This window comes from Felis catus, chromosome D4 (assembly GCF_018350175.1).
Source record: "Felis catus isolate Fca126 chromosome D4, F.catus_Fca126_mat1.0, whole genome shotgun sequence".
Lineage (NCBI taxonomy): Eukaryota > Metazoa > Chordata > Mammalia > Carnivora > Felidae > Felis > Felis catus.
The window spans coordinates 16,313,232-16,330,017 of record NC_058380.1 but is presented as its reverse complement, the minus strand read 5'-3'; the positions used below and the strand labels follow the sequence as shown (position 1 = coordinate 16,330,017).

Sequence of the window (16,786 nt, the reverse complement as noted above, 5' to 3'; positions counted from 1 at the left end):
GGCATCCATGTTGCCCAACCCTGTGCAGAGGATGGTCATCCTTCTGCTCGGAAAACAGTGAGGATTATAGTTTGTACAGAAAATGCCAGACATACCACTAAATTCTCAAGCATAAGATGACTATGGATCATCTTCATTAACTACATCACAGGGCTAATTCTCCCTCATCAGAAAGGAAAATCTTTTCGACTAAGCGTTAGCAATTTCTGGATACTTACTTAGGTTGATTAATATCTGAAAGACTGACTGTAGGAAAAACCACCATAATCAACAGCAGAAATTGCAAACTGATGGCAGGTAGGTAGGCTCCGATAGGCTAGAAGTTGTGTTTTGGCCACATCCCAATGCTGGGTTTTGCCTTTATTAATTACTTACATCAAAAACAAAACACAAAATGGGCGCCTGGATAGTTCAGTTGGCAGATCATGCTACTCTTGATCTTGGGATTCTGAGTTCAAGCCCTGCTTTGGGTATGGAACTCAAAACTACCACTAGCGGGGCGCCTGGGTGGCTCAGTTGGTTAAGCATCCGACTTCGGCTCAGGTCATGATCTCGCGGTCTGTGAGTTTGAGCCCCTTATCGGGTTCTGTGCTGACAGCTCGGAGCCTGGAGCCTGCTTCGGATTCTGTGTCTCCCTCTCTCTCTGCCCCCCCCCCCACCCCCCGCTCATGCTCTGTCTCAAAAATAAATAAAACATTTAAAAAAAAAAAAAAGAAAACAAAAACCACCACAAAAACAGCAACAACAACAAACCAAGCCAGGATATTTTATATAAAAGGTCCAGATGTAAGTGTCTCTTCAGAAAACAGAAGCTCCTCCAACACTGGACCTACATTGCCTTCATTCAGCTCTAAGTGCCCAGGGTCTGCACATGAGGCACGTGTTCATCTCTGAGAGACAGCCATATTCCCATCTCTCAGTTGTCTTGTCAGACCTGCTTCTCTCTTTGGCATGAGAGACCTGCCTCTGTAGCACTGGGATTTGTGATCCTCTAACCCAAGTTATTCTTGTTCTAAGTGTGGTCTTAGAACCATTATATCAGAGTCACCTGGTATGCTCACTAAGCTTGAAGATTTGTGGGCCTCAAATTTTTGGGCCTTTACTGAATCTGAATCTTTGTTATGGTGGGAAATCTACAGGTTAACAAGTTCTCCAGAGGCACCTAAGATAATGCAAAATTTGCAAACTGCTCACAGAGTTCACTGGGTATTTTCTAGAGGTAGATATGTGAGTCATTTGGTGATTTCCCTTACAAACTGCAAGGCCCAGATCCCTGACCCAATATCCGTCTCTTCCCTTCTGCACTGTTTGAATTTCTAAACTCAGAAAAAAGATCGTTTCTCTAAATATAGTATTTAAACCAAGACGGTATTAAACATACTTTCCCCCTAAGTGTTCTCTGTTGGTATAGAAGACACATGAATTTGCTGAATTATTGGACAAAACAGGATCTAGAAAAGGTGGAGTTGCTGAGCATTTCCCTGTGCATTCCTGGAACTCCTTTCATTTCTTCTCTCTCTCTCTCTCTCTCTCTCTCTCTCTCTCTCTTTTTTTTTCCTAATCAGACTGTATTTGCATGGTATCATTCCCTACTGGGAAATTAGTGTGCTTGCCTGTCTTATAATTTTAGAGCAAGTCTAGATTAGCTAACTGCTAAGTTTCTTGGAAGTTACAGGAGTCCTGTATCTTTGGTTATTTTGTTCTTTTTCCTTCATCTAACAAGATTACATGCTAGAAAAAACTTTGCTTCCCACGTGGAACTGGACTTTTTAAAAACTAGATACTGAGGGTTATATAATTTATCACGTTTCTTATTTCACCTGGGTGATCAAGAATTTCAAAACCCAATTTAAATCAAATGTAGGAACTGTAGAGATCTCTATGGCTGGAGTATTTGCATTTTAGTTTCAAGGTTTGGGATCATTTCTTGTGATATTGTTGAACTTGATTCTGAAAATTATTTTTCATGTATTATGATTGAGTATACTAAGGTCAATTCAAAAGACTTTGAATTAAACTAGGTGTCCAAATACTAAAACAAAACAAAACAAAAACCACAAAAACCCAACACATACATACACACACACACATGCATAATAAAACAAAACAAAAATAACAAAAACAGAACACTAACCTAAGAAGCCTGATAAGTTTATAGACTAAGGTACACCATTATAACTAGTTTTAACTCATTCTTTTTTTTTGAATGCCAACTGATCACCATTTCAAATAAATACATTTTTAAAATAGAAGTTCAATTTAAATACGTAACATACAGTGTGTTGATAAATGCACTTATTCATTTAACACATAGCCATTATCAGGAAACAAAAAACAAAATATTTCCATCATCCCAGAAAGCTCCTTCATGATCTTTCCCAGTTAATCTCCAGCCCCTAGAAACAATCACTGTTTTAATTCTGTTAAAAGAAAAAAATTCAACTGAGTGAATTCTAAAGATCTTATTGGCTTACTCAATGATTCATGAATCAGACAGCATTCATCTAGCAGATAGAAGAAAGCTCAGAGGAGCCATATATAATGAAAGACTTTTGCCGGCAGAAAGAAGCAGGAAGAAGGAAGTTGTATTAGACAAAAAAACAAAAAACAAACAAAAAAACCCACAACAGGTTGGCTACACAAGGTCACTTTCCTTTAGGAGATAGTAGAAGTCTATCGGGCACATAACCTCAGTAGCACTGATCAGGCAATTCCTGATGGACTTTTTAAAGATTCCATATCTGAAAGAACTTAAGACTGTAATTAAGTTAGGTTTCAGTTTGGTGACATGGGCTTAGCATAAACAGCTTCATTTTGGAGCTGTTGTCTTGTTTTTAACAATTCCCTCCTTTTGATCAGATTCTCAGCTTAACTGAGAGAGGAGATAAAAATTTAAGGCATTAGTGCTACCCCCAGTGACTGCTCTGGAGTTCTCACACAGTTGTTTGTTTTTCCTGATTCTCTGTGTGATATTCACAGGTCATGATGTATTTTCACTTAATTTCTTTATGGTATTCACAGGTCATAACATTGGGTTCCCATTTGGATCGATTTTTTTGATGTTCTAGTCTTAGGGACACCAATTGCTTGGTGATTAGCAGCTTCAAGCACGCACTTAAAGCTTTTAAGAGTATAAAGAACATCAAGGAGATTACTATGATTATTATAATGAACAGGATAATACCCAATATCTAGAGTGCCCTTCAGAGACATGATGCCCAAGACCCAAACCAATCAGAATCAGTAAGTCAGAGAAAGACCACATTGAAAGAGTCACTTTCTTAAGCCAACTGGCTTGTTCAATGATCTTATGTATCTGAGTCTCAGTGTCCCCAGATGTGTCCATATGAGTGCAGCAAATGGTGTAGGCCATAGCACAAGCACCTCCTTGTTCTGCTAAAAGACAACCAATGGCTATGCTATAATCAAGAACAATTTTGGCCAGAGTCTAAGTATTTTTCCTTCAGCAGCAGATTCTACAATACTTTCAAGAGTTGCAGATAGAGGGGTGCCTAGGTGGCTTAGTCAGTCAAAGTCCGACTTTGACTTAGGTCATGATCTCACAGTTCCTGGGTTTGAGCCCCGCGTCAGACTCTGCTAACAGCCTTGCTTATGCTCTGTCTGTCTCTCTCTCTCAAAAATAAATAAACATTAAGAAAATTAAAAAAAAAAAAGAGTTACAGAGAGGTTACTGGTCACAGCCTCATTTGACAGGGGTGTGGGGATCTGCCAGGGAAAACAAAGTTTGAATCCTGAATATCTCCTGGTAGTTCCTGTTTGAGACTGTGGCTTGGGACTGGAAAGCTGACAGCCATGGAGGCCAGTGAAATGGAATGGTCTGTAGGCTACACAGGTGGTTTGATTCTGGTTAACCTTACCTTGTGTCCCTTTCTTTGCATAGAGCCTGCCTGCAAGTTTCTCTAGGTAACCAGAGACAGGGCAATGGACCCAGAGAACTAGGGAACCTGACACAATAGAGAGGGAGCTGAGTTTGTGCTACAGAGACTGAAATGTTCAAAATCAGGGGGAAGTTTGTGACAGTCAGAACTACAGTCACCAGAACCATAGCAAATCCAACAATCATTTGGAGCCTGGATCACCCCTGTTTGCACTGTCTTGAGATACATTTTCATTACATGTCCACGCCAGAGCAGGGAAAAAAGGGAAACAAAAGATCATAAAGACATTCACGGTATACAAATTGGGGAAAGGATAATCAAAGAGGGAAGAAGAGGAGCACCTGTGTAGCTCGGTCAGTTGAGCATCTGACTCTCGATTTTGGCTCAGGTCATGATCTCACACATGGGTTCAAGCCCCACGTCGAGCTCCGCACTGTCAGCTGCTTGGGATTCTCTCTCTTCCTCAGTCTCTCTTCCACCCTCCCCATCTCTCAAAATACATACATACATACATACATACAAACATGAAAGAAGGAATCAAAAGAAATGTTCTTGATCCAATGTCTTGGCAGGAACCAGTCTACCCTGCTGTTGGATAGTTCTCTTACTAGTCAATATGATTTGAGGTCTCCAGATTCTTTCACAGAACTAGATGCAGGTGGAGTCTTCTTTAGTTGTAAAATATGCACCCAAGGTTTGGTACCTTGTAGTTTGGCAGGGGGGTCAGTGGTCAAGTATCAATTGGTAAGGTCCTTTCCACAAATCTCACTGTTGCAAAGCCATTAGAGTAAAATGATAACTATTTATAAATGACAAAAGACTTATGCCCATGGTTAAATATCCTGGGAATTTACTATAATGAAATTGACAAGAAAATTTGGTTATTTCTGTGACATACAACATTTTTAAAAAAATGTTTATTTATTTTTCAGAGGGAGTGACAGAGAGACAGACTGCAAGTGGGGGAGGGGCAGAGAGAAGGGGAGACACAGAATCCGAAGCAGGCTCCAGGCTCTGAGCTGTAAGCACAGAGCCAGACGTGGGACTCGAACTCACGAACCGTGAGATCATGACCTGAGCTGAAGTCAGACCCTTAACTGACTGAGCCACTCAGGTGCCCCAACATTTTTTTTTATAAATGTTTCTATTTATTTTTGAGACAGAGAGAGAGAGAGAGAGACAGAGCATGTGTGAGTGGGGAGGGGCAGTGGGAGAGGGGGACAGAGGGTCTGAAGCTGGCTCCTCGATGACAGCAAAGAACCTGATGGAGTGCTTGAACTCACTAACAATAAGATTGTGACCTGAGCTGAAACCAAGAGTTGGATGCTTAACCAGCTGAGCCACCCAGGCTCCCCTGTGACATACAACATTTTAAGGTCATAACTAAAATTATGATTGGTAACATTATGCCAGGACATTTCAGGTTTATGGGAATTTATATAATTTCTGGGACATTTATATTAAGTGTTTTGAGGATCTTTTTGCACGACCCTTTGGGAAATCTCAAAGTTACTTTGAGGTAAAAAAAAAACCTCTATATAGAATTTGATTTGGGGAAGCCGTCAAAACATCCTACGGTCTGAACGTTTGAATAAATAGGATCATAGATCATTATGAAAAAAAAAACTTAATTATCTATTTGATCAAAGTGACAATAGAAGATATTAAAGTCAAATATAAAAAATTACATCATTGTGAGCAAAACTTAACTCTCTCAATATTGAGAAGACTGGGTTTTCTTAAGTAATCAAAGACCTGATGAAGACAATGTGAAACACAATAAATTATTTTGCTAAAACACAAAATCTTTGCTATCTCGGTGAATTACCCACAAGGTAAAGAAGCTTTTATAATGTCTTATCTAAAGCAGACCAAAAGTCTAAGAAAATTTTGTCCTTTCAGTAGACACAAAGCCAAATTCTAATTTTGCATCAGTGTCCTTTTGATATTAAAACTCATTAAAACAATAGCAACAACAAAAAACAAACTTAAATCCATTCCAATTTTAGCCAGTTTGACTACACATAAAATTCCCTTCCCCAGGTTGCTTTTCCATAAACCTTTACAACTTTTTTATATCCATTCAGATTGGGTCCCCCCTTTTTTTTTTTTTTAATTCTGGAACAACCAATAATTTTATTTTCCATTACACAGCTGTTTCCTTTCACCCTTATTATTTCTAAGCAGTTTTAATTATATGTATCAATTAGAATTCTTAACCCTTCGAATCCTTAATTCCAAGAGAAAACTAAGAAGTAAGCAATTGTGGACTGTCTTTTACACTATCATTCTGTGGACTGACAAACTTATTTCATAATTTCTAGAAGTATATTCTTCTTCATAGTAAAGTTTTCAATGAGACACAAAATATGTTTTAATAGACCCAAATATCTTTACTTCCTCTGTAAATGGAAGCCACAGTAGGTAAATCTATGTTCAGTAATTAATGTTTCAGTCAGTGTTTTATATTATTTGGAAATGATCTAGACATTCAATGAATATCCATTATTTAACTTATCGCAGCGTAACTTTAAGATTCTGGGTTGCCAACAATTTTGGAAGCTATTTAAGTAGATACACCATAAAACATAACCATTGCTGAAAAGTTCACCTAAAAACTGTTATCTCACTTGTATCTATCTAAATTGCTTATTTTTAAATATTCAGATTGTGCATGAAAATTTCACAAAAAAGGTAGGCATATACTAAGTTATTCTTCTTGCTGACAAATTTTGTAACGCAGATAATACAAACTTATTAAACCCAAGTAAATTAAAAGTTGTAGTTTTACAATATATCTAATGCTGACAACTGTGAAGACATACCTATTTTAATTAAGCCAATAAACTGAAACTAGCGTTTATTTACCAAAGATTATCCCAGATCACATGAACCTGAAAACCATCTGGGTCAATTTCATTACTCTGAGAGTCTGAAAATACTTAATTTGCTAAGTGCTTATTTTTCCTTTAGCCAACTAAAAAGAGCTCCTTTATAATTTGATTTTGACCATACCATCCAGAGGTAGAAAAATATCACATATCTATAATGTACATACATAACAGATGTGTCTATACAGATAGACACAAACAGAGATTTATAACTTTTGTTTTTAAAGTTTTAGCCATGTGTCAGGTATAATAATACAAAACTCAACAGTTTATAAATGATACTTAAATCCAAATTGTGTTTCTGGCATTTGGAATAAGTTAAAGTTATCTGCTCAGATGGCTAAAGCTTTTTGTTAATATTTGTTTTTTTTCTTAATTTTTTTTTAACGTTTATTTATTTTTGAGACGGAGAGAGACAGAGCATGAATGGGGGATGGTCAGAGAGAGAGGGAGACACAGAATTCGAAACAGGCTCCAGGCTCTGAGCTGTCAGCACAGAGCCTGACGTGGGGCTCAAACTCATGGACCGTGAGATCACGACCTGAGCCTAAGTCGGCTGCTTAACCGACTGAGCCACCCAGGTGCCCCATCTTTTTGTTAATATTTGTGACAAGACATTTACGATTATTCATTTATTTATTTTCCAAAACATGCCCCCCTGCTTTTTTTTTTTTTTTTTTTTCCCTCTGATAAGAATTACCTCCTTGAAGTTTGCACTTCAAAGATGATGGCCCAGATGAGAGTTCCTGGACAGAAGTGGTTAGAATATTTACATCTCAAAGTCTTAGTGAAAGAATGCAAGTTCTTCCAAGAGGGAATTCCATTTTCCAAGACCAGAGTTTTAGAATACTTACAAGACTTTTGAGACCAATAGGGGACGTTTGGGGATTGGTAAAAGGGATAGGTGGACTTTGAACTGCTTCTGGAGCTGTATTTTTGTTCTTGTAAAGACTCAATTTATAAGATGTGGACCATTGTTCTTAAGTCCTCAAGGAATTGGGTTGCAACTTAAATGGCACCATAGGCTGATCCATTCATCTAACTACATTACCCTCAGTTTGCTTCTTTATATCAGGCAGAAGATCTTCAACAAAAATGGAAGTCAAAAGATTCCTATATTCTAGATTTAGAGCTGTTTGTCTTTGGAATATTTTTCTTTCCCTTTGGGTATATACTTCCATGTTGCTTAGGGGTAAAGGCCCCAAAAATAGTTCCTATGAGGCTCTAAATATCAGCTTCCAATTTGGCCAACTTCTGGTCATAGAGATACTAAAGAAAATCCTTTCAAATATCTTGTCAGGTTCATCCAGAACAAACAGCAAATATTTTTGGCAGTATTGAACAACTCCTAGGACTCAAGAAGCTTCTCCAAAGACAGTGCTAAGGATACTATTCTCCTGAGATCCAGAGCCACTCCCAAAGATAGCCCAAAGGAAAAAAAGATAATTCTCTTGAAAATGCAACAGCTGGTAGGATCCTAGCTCTAAATGGTATAACAACACACATTTCTCTCCAGCCATATTTTTCGTGCCCCTGATCTGATGGTCGTCAAGCCAAATTCCCAGGGTTCCGGGTGGAACTGTTTGCCAGCTCGAGCTGACCTGCTATGTCTTGGACTGGAATCTGGACTAATTTAAGATTAAGGGCTAGTGATATGTTAAAGTCTTTTGTTGGTCTAGGTTGACCCGTTAACCCTGGACTTGAAAGCCAATTTGATCAGAAGCTCAACGTAAAGAGAGCAGAGCTCAGGTGTGAGAACTTACCCACAGCCCTCAGGAACTGGAAGAAAACTCAAGGGGTCTGCAGGTAATGATGTCTGTGTTTCTCCTTGTCCCTGAAGCTGTCAGATGTCTTCTTCAAGTCCCATCACTGCCATGAGACTGTTAAAGAAACAGAATTCAAGTAGATTTGAGTAAATGTTAAAGATCTCCTTGGCTTTGTTCCATGATTCAAGAATTGGGCAGCATCCAATCTAGCACATAGAAAGGAGCTCTGAGGGCCGTGCGTGGGTGGCTCAGTTGGTTAAGCGTCTGACTCCTGATTTCAGCTCAGGTCATGATTGCTTGGTTCATGAGATTAAGCCCCACATCGGGCTCCCTGCTGATAGCACGGAGCTGCTTGAGATTCTCTCTCTCTCTCTCTCTCTCTCTCTCTCTCTCTCTCTCTCTCTCTCTCTCCCCCCTCTTCCCCTGTCCCACTTGTGCTCTCTCCCTCTCAAAATAAATAAACATTTAAAAAAATAAAAAAGGAGCTCTGGGGAGCTGTACAAAATGAAAGACTTGCTGGCAGAAAGAAGTGGAACAAGGAAGTAATACTAGGCAAAAAAGCAGGTGAGTTACTGTAAGGTCACTTTCCTTTAGAAGATGGTAGGAGTGTCTCAGGCAGATTATCCATCTATAGCTGACCAGGCAATTCCTGATTGATGGTTTAAGATTCCATTCCTCTGACACCTTGATCTCAGACTCTACCCTCCAGAATTGTGAGAAAATGCATTTGTTTTTTAAGTCAAGTCAGTCTCAGTTTGGTGATGTGGGGCTTAGTATAAACAACTCCCTTTTTGGCCTGTTCTTCTGGTTTTTCACATTCTTAGCATAGCTTAATTTCACTTATTGTAACTCTTCACATAGGTGGAATCACAAAGTACGCACTGTTTTACAAAAGGCTTTTTCTTTTCACCTTTTTTTGGGTGCATAGACATATTCTGATAATCTAGGCTTACTGTATCAGTTTTGGTAAACTGATTTTTAAAAAAAATTCTATCTCATAAAAATTGCTAAATTTATTAGCATAAAATGAAAGGGCGGGCCTACGCCAGCCGACTCCATCTTGTTCTGTGTCCTTCACCTTGACCACACCTCCTCCCCTCGCCATCTTGTTCTGTGTCCTTCACCTTGACCACACCTCCTCCCCTTGAGTAAACCCTCCCTCACCTGCCAGACCCTTCCCCAGGACCCCTCCCCAGCCAATCAGCTGAGGCCACAGCCATTACCTCACCAACTGCCCCCAGGCCCCAATAAAACCTTTGTCCTTTTGAAACTCGCGCTCTTTCCCTGGTATCTCACCGCTGCGTCGGTGCAGGTAGGGGATTGAGCTCGAGCTAGCTCGAATAAAGGCTCTTTGCTTTTGCATCGGACTCGGCTCCCTAGTGGTCTTTGGGGATCACGAATTCTGGGCATAACAAAAGTATTCATGATATAATCTTTTAAAGGCCTATAAAATCTATAGTTACAACCCTTCATTCAATCCTGGTATAGGAAATCTGTGCTTTTTTTTCTCTTTTCCTTGATGAATATTATGAAGGTTTATATCAATTTTATTAGCCCTTTTAAAGAATCAATTGTTGACCACATTGATTTTCAATATTATTTGTTTGTTATTTAATGGACTCCTGTTTTATTTATTTTTTTTTTCAACGTTTATTTATTTTGGGACAGAGAGAGACAGAGCATGAACGGAGGAGGGGCAGAGAGAGAGGGAGACACAGAATCGGAAACAGGCTCCAGGCTCCGAGCCATCAGCCCAGAGCCTGACGCGGGGCTCGAACTCACGGACCGCGAGATCGTGACCTGGCTGAAGTCGGACGCTTAACCGACTGCGCCACCCAGGCGCCCCCTGTTTTATTTTTAATTACAGGTATTTCCCTCTAACGATGCTTTAGCTGCACTAGATGCTTCAGCTGCATCAACTGTATTATTCTCATAGCTTTTGTCTTTATCATAGCTATTTTCCTGGATTTCCTCATCAAATATTTCATTCTCTGGCTTTAATTGTAGCATTGATATTTAAAACACATGATGTGGTGATGCTTTCAAGATACAGGCAAATAGCTCTTTTAAAATAATCTGAAACACTTTTTGCATTTTTCTGATAAAGATTTCTTTGCAAGAAAATGATCACATTTTTTCCCCACCGAATTAAAAAGAAAACTGTGCATTTGAAAATAACAAGTCACTAAGTTACATGCAAACTTTTTGAACCATGAATCTTTTTGAACTCGTGAATCTTGAGATTAAGACCTGAGCTGAAGTCAGATGCTTAACTGACTGAGCCACCCAGGTGCCCCAAATGTAAGGCACTTTTTGTTTTCAAACTTTATCTTCAATTATTTCATAGTTATTGTTCAACATCTTGTGATTCACTGCTCCTTTGTAGAATAAACAAGAACATGTTTAATGCAAAGTAATTTCTTATACTATTTGAGAACTCCTCACTAAAGGTATTAACTACTCTATTCCACCTCTCTGCATTTTAGAGCTTATCTGTTTGAACATTTAAATGTAAATCTCTCAAGAGAAGCAACCAGTCACTCTTTAGTGAGTACCAATAGAGTCAAGGCCAGTAATAAAGAATATGCCCTTGCATATCAATGAGGTGATCCAAGTTCTCAAATTTCTCCCTTTTCTCTACCTTCTCCTTCTCTTCTTTTCTCCCCTCCTCCCCCTTCTCCTTTTCCTCTTCCTTCAACTAAATTCCTATTTCTTATATGGAAAAGAGTGCACTTTCCCACAGAGAATATACATATGAAAAAAGGGCACACAGAAGTTTTCATTTTTGCATAATTGAATTGGGACAAGGATAGAAAGCAATGTTAAGGTCAATGCTGTTGCTTTAGTAACACATAGTATCCCTATGCACATCCTGCCACAAGGACCAGGAAAAATGGATACTATGTGGCAGTTATGCAGTTACCACTCCAGATGCCGGAAGTTGAACAAAGTGCATTTGGGAGAGAAAGAAAGGGAATTCTGTTCATTCAAACCAAAGTGGAGTAAAACCTGGAAGAAGTCATTGGAGGTATGTTAAAAAAAAAGAAAGAAAGAAAGAAAGAAAGAAAGAAAGAAAGAAAGAAAGAAAGAAAGAAAGAAAGAAAATGTTAATATAAGAAAAACAATGAGAACACATCTGAGGGAAGAAATTTGAGAGGAGGAAATACTAATAGTTAACAAACAAGAAAAGATGCATACCTACAAAAGATGTAAGGATAATGAATATTTAAATCGTATATCATTCCATACCCATCAGATTAGCAAAAAGCAAAATGCCTAAAAGTAAAGCATTGATGAGAACGTGGAATTTCATACACTATTGGTGGGAGTGTAAAACAATACAATTACTTTGTAAAGCAATTTTGCTGCATTTATTATGCTGGATACTTCCTGGTTATCCCTCCAGATCCAATGTCTTTCTTTGCTCAGCATTTTGCCCTAGGAGGTGGACCTTATATTAACAGTCTCCCAGGTTCTTTGGCTTCCTGATGGGTTCAGTGGAAGATTGGAAGACGAGAGGGAAGTGAGTTCATGGTATTTATTTTGTTGCTCTTCTCACATGTTTTTGTTGCATTCTATCCCTTATACCAAAGATCCTGTCATAGAACTCTCCATGGAGTTACATTTTCTTGATCCTTCTCACTGCTTCCTCCCTTTGCTATTTAAGCCTTAAGAGTAGTATCTGCTCTTGCTAATCCCAGAGTATTGCACTATTTCCTATGTCCCTAAACTCTAAAAATGCATATTAAATAGTTTTTTTTTTACATTCCCCGTAAAGTGTCCACTTTGAATGTGTCATCTGATTTTTGCTAGGATCCCAAAGGATATCTCTGGTGAAGTTTAATAGGTACATACTTATGATACAGCAATAACAATTATTAGGCATATATATATATCCTTGAGATACTCCTGTGCATTAGCTCAATGTTATACATGAATATTTATTGAAACATTGTTTGTATCAAAAAAGCAATCTAAGTGTCTAAAAACAGAAAAATAGATGAATACTTTTAAGTATAATAATACAATGTAGCATTACTCAGCAGTGAAAAGGGAAAAAAGTATAGTAACAATGTACTAACATGGATAAAACTGAAAAGTATAATTTCGAGTAGGTAAAGTTAAGTTTAAGAAGTATATGGACAGAAAGAAGCCAGGTATATAAAAACTAATACCTATATAATGACATTTTTTGTTTAACAACTATATATATATATTTCCTTAAATATACATACAAATGAAAACATAGGAATATAACAGGAATAAAAGTATACATCAGTATGATAAACTAAAATTAAGGGCAGTGGTTATCTCTAGGAAAGAATGGGATTGTTTAGAGATGCATAGAGGTCTTCAGTTCAGTTGAAATTTTAATGTTTCATTTTTTGAGACGGTAGAGGATGCTTGAGTTACTTGACTTGACCTGTTTTGTCCCTGCTTTTGCCCCCACAGACAATGTTATTACAGTTTTCTAAAATCCTGCTTAATTACCTAAGGAAAAGCCCACCTGGTGATATTCTATATACCTTTTTGTAACATCTGTGCAGTTTTGGTTAGAGTGGAAATCCTTCATCTTTCAGCTATTTGTTCTGGACGTTAAACTTGGGAAGAACAAGTACGGATTTCAGCGAGAGCCCCGCTGCCAACTTCTTCCTTGAATACAGCTGGGGACATTTTTACTGTTGCATGAGACATGATACCAAGAGACTGATAAGGGCACTCCATGAGGACAAATGTCTCCACTGCTCTCATCTTTCAGGATAATGCCCTGGCATTCATTACAGGATTATTATGGACATGGCAGAGGGATCTGAAAAAAAACCCAAAACTTTGCAATATGAAGAAGGGATATAAATTCTACATAAACTTCATCCAAATGGACTCTTTAATTTATCATGTGCTATCTCCCAAGACACAGATTGGTTGCATGAGATCCTTAAGAATTTTTTTGTAACCTTTTTTTTTTTTAAGAGAGCAAGAGGGCACTAGTGAGGGAGGGGAAGAGAAAGAGATAGAGATAGAGATAGAGATAGAGAGAGAGAGAGAGAGAGAGAGAGAGAGAGAGAGGGAGAGAAAATCCCATAAGGGGCAGAGAAGAGGAAGAAGGAGAGAGAGGAAAGAGGGCCTCATCTGAAGCTGGGCTCCTGTTCACCAGAAGCTGGGCTCAAGCTCACCCAACGCAGGGCTTGAGCTCACCCAGTGGATGTGGGACTTGATCTCCTGAACCATGAGATCATGACCTCAGCTGAAGTCAGATGTTTAACTGAGCCACCCAGGTGCTCCAATCATTTTTTTTTTTTAATTATGTTAAAAGAGAAGCCAGGAAGGGATGAAGTATCTGTATGGTATTAGCATATTACATCACATAGTAAAATGTTTATTCTTTTTGGTAGCATTGGAATATATACGTATCTTGCCGGAGTTTGAGTCTGTACTCTGCAGGAAGGTAGAAGGCATATTCAGGGGCAGTGAGTGGTACAAATGAAGTAAGAGATGATTAAAAAATATCTGTTATAGTTGATACCAGTTTATGAAGGATCTTAAGCAAGCTACCAAGAACTTTAAGTAAGTTGCTGACCTTCTCTGTGCCTCAATTCCCTCATTTGTGAAATGTAAAAAAATAACACCAACATCACAGAGTTGCTGTTAGGGTTATATAAGCATTTAGATGAAACTCTAGACACGCAACCAGCATGTAACTCAGAAACTGCACTCCTAGGCATTTATCCTAGAGACATGGCAGCTTAGGTTCACTAAAACCTATACACAGATGCTCATAGAAACGTTATCCATAATAGCCCCAAAGTAAAACAATCTTGTTATTATTCTGGTATGGGCGAGGCCAACAGCTCAGGAGGTGGCTGCCACTGAAAAGAGAGTTTGTTACTCACACTTCCCAAGAAGAGGAGGCATACACTGCCTTGCCATAGTGCCTTTGCAGGTGCATCATCAGGTCATACTGGGAGGGAGGCCCCCTGCACCCAGGAGGATATTCAGGTGGTTCGACCGTCCACGGCCCCCAGGGCGGCTGAACAGGACGTACTGCGCACGCGTGTTCCCAGGGTTCCGAGCCCGGATCTCCAACAGTTCAAAGGTTGTGAGAGACAAAACTGGTGAGGCTGTTGTGGACCCAAGGATCTAACTAATTCCAAGCCATACCCTCACCAACGCAGCCTGTTCACCCCGAAGGTAGATCTGGGGAGAGCTTGAACATCTAGCCTCCTCCGCTAGGCAGGGCGGAGCTGCTGTCGGGAATCCTCCAGGAGAGACGCGTGGGAGGCACGGTTGATCCAGGCGGTGGCGCAGCCTCGAGCCTCGAGCCGGAAGTGCATTGCGCATGCGGTTCCGCTCAGTGTTCTGGAACCAGGGGGATTATGGACCAGCGGGGACCCGTATTTGGCCAGGACCCGGGTCGGAAGTGCCCGGGTCACGGTTGCCTGCTCTTGGGGGAAGTCAGGCGTCTGCTGCTTTGCAAACCCGCACTGCGCAGAGGCTTCTAACCCGCGTGAAGCCGCCTCGCGGGAACTCGGAGGCTTTGCTTGTTGGGACCTGTTGTCTTGGCTTGAGAGAGAGTGGGAGCCTGGATTCCTGTGGCAGGCCAGATCAGCAGCATGACCAAATGGGGACTGCCTGTCGCCGCTTGTGCACAGCAGGATGGCATCGTATTTCTGCGGGTGGGAGCACTCCGACAGGAAGGTAATCCAGGTGGTTTGGCCAGGCCATGGATCCAAACGCCTGGAGGGCCCAAGCTGACCGAGGCCTGCTGAATGGGTGAGTACTTTCTATGTGTGTGCTGTGCTGTTCAGGGTAGCCAGCGAGGTGGGACAGTTCAAAGGTCATGAGAGGCAGGATCTCTGACTCAGGCTCCCCGGGGTTTGTCATGAGGCAAAGTGCATGGGAGGAAAATGAGCAAGGCTTTGTTGTGGTTCTTGCAGGAAGCAACAAGAAAGTCAGTGCAAACAGGTTTAGGATTGGTTGATTTGAATAATTTCAGCAGGTTCTGGGACCTAGGGGCTGTCCTGAGTTGCCTGGTACCTGGCCCTGGGGGAATATTGGTTTGGAGTGTAAGGGCCTGATAGAGGAAGTGTCCACCTGGGAGTATGGGCAGATAGGTAGGTGTTCACTATCTCTAGGAATTGATTAGGCTTAGAGGGTGGGGAGAAGTTTCCCCAGGATCCATAAGGCCCCAGATGTCAAAACATCATAATAAAAAGACATGTTCAATACAAACTCACATCGTTCAATGAACTGTGGTAAACCTGTACCATGGGATACTTCTCAGTAACAAAAAGGAAGAAACTATCAATGCATGAACAAATTGGATGAATTCCACTTAAACATAGGATGGGGTGTTGGTGATGTTGATAGAATGTGTTTGCCTATAAAAGGGCAACTCTTGTGATGGAAAGACACCTTGGCTATATCAATGTCGATATCCTAGTTGTGACATCATACTATAATTTTTCAGGATGTTACCATTGTGGGCAACTGGATAATGGGTAATAGGAACTTTCTTTATTTTATACGACTGCATGTGCATCTATAATAATCTCAAAAGTAAGTAAAGATAAAAAGCCTGGCACATAGAACTTACCAAATATTATTTTTCAGATTATTTGCTTTATGATATTAGTAAATTTGTTACTGAATGCATTAGAATCCATTGAGTCATTAATTCAAACATTAATTTAGCAATATTTACTGATGCTTGCACATGTAAGGTCTCATACAATAGCGGTATAAAGACAAGACTCCTGCTCTTATGTTACCCTAATACAAAGAAGAAAAGAAGGATGTGATAATTATCATAATGGGAAACATAGTGGAGTAGTTTAAAGCAAGGTTTAGAGCCAGGAAGACGTTTAGAATGTTCTAAACTCCTACCTGCATTTTCTCAAACAAGTTACTTGTTTATTTCTCTTGCTTTGTCTGCAAAATAAATGACAATGAAAATAATTTATCCTTTTAATATTTTTGAAGTTTAAATGAGATAATATAGTACTTTCACTTTGAATAAATATCATTTTGCACCTATGACCTGGCTCTGTAGGAGATAATGGGGATAGGGCAGCACTTAAGAAAATGACATCATTCTTCATGAAGTCTTGTGGGGTCTTTGAATACTCAGAGAGAATTACTAAGGAAATGAATGCTTTCACTGCAAGATTGGGGGCTTTTTCTTGGACTCAAAAACAGTGATACATCTCTATTTTGAGATAAATGTAAGGAC

At 39.6% G+C, this 16,786-nt stretch overlaps 1 protein-coding gene across 2 annotated transcripts in view; it reads right to left on the bottom strand.

The window, feature by feature from the left end:
- Nucleotides 1-14,833, bottom strand: part of RORB (RAR related orphan receptor B) — a 388,295-nt gene extending 373,462 nt beyond the window's left edge. For both annotated transcript variants that reach the window (XM_045042487.1, XM_019815772.3), the window contains exons 1-2: nucleotides 14,448-14,833; nucleotides 8,554-8,670 (exon numbers count right to left, since the gene is read on the bottom strand). The gene's annotated coding sequence lies outside the window, so the exon portion shown is untranslated. The remainder of the gene's footprint in view (nucleotides 1-8,553; nucleotides 8,671-14,447) is intronic.
- Nucleotides 14,834-16,786: the final 1,953 nt, after the last annotated feature.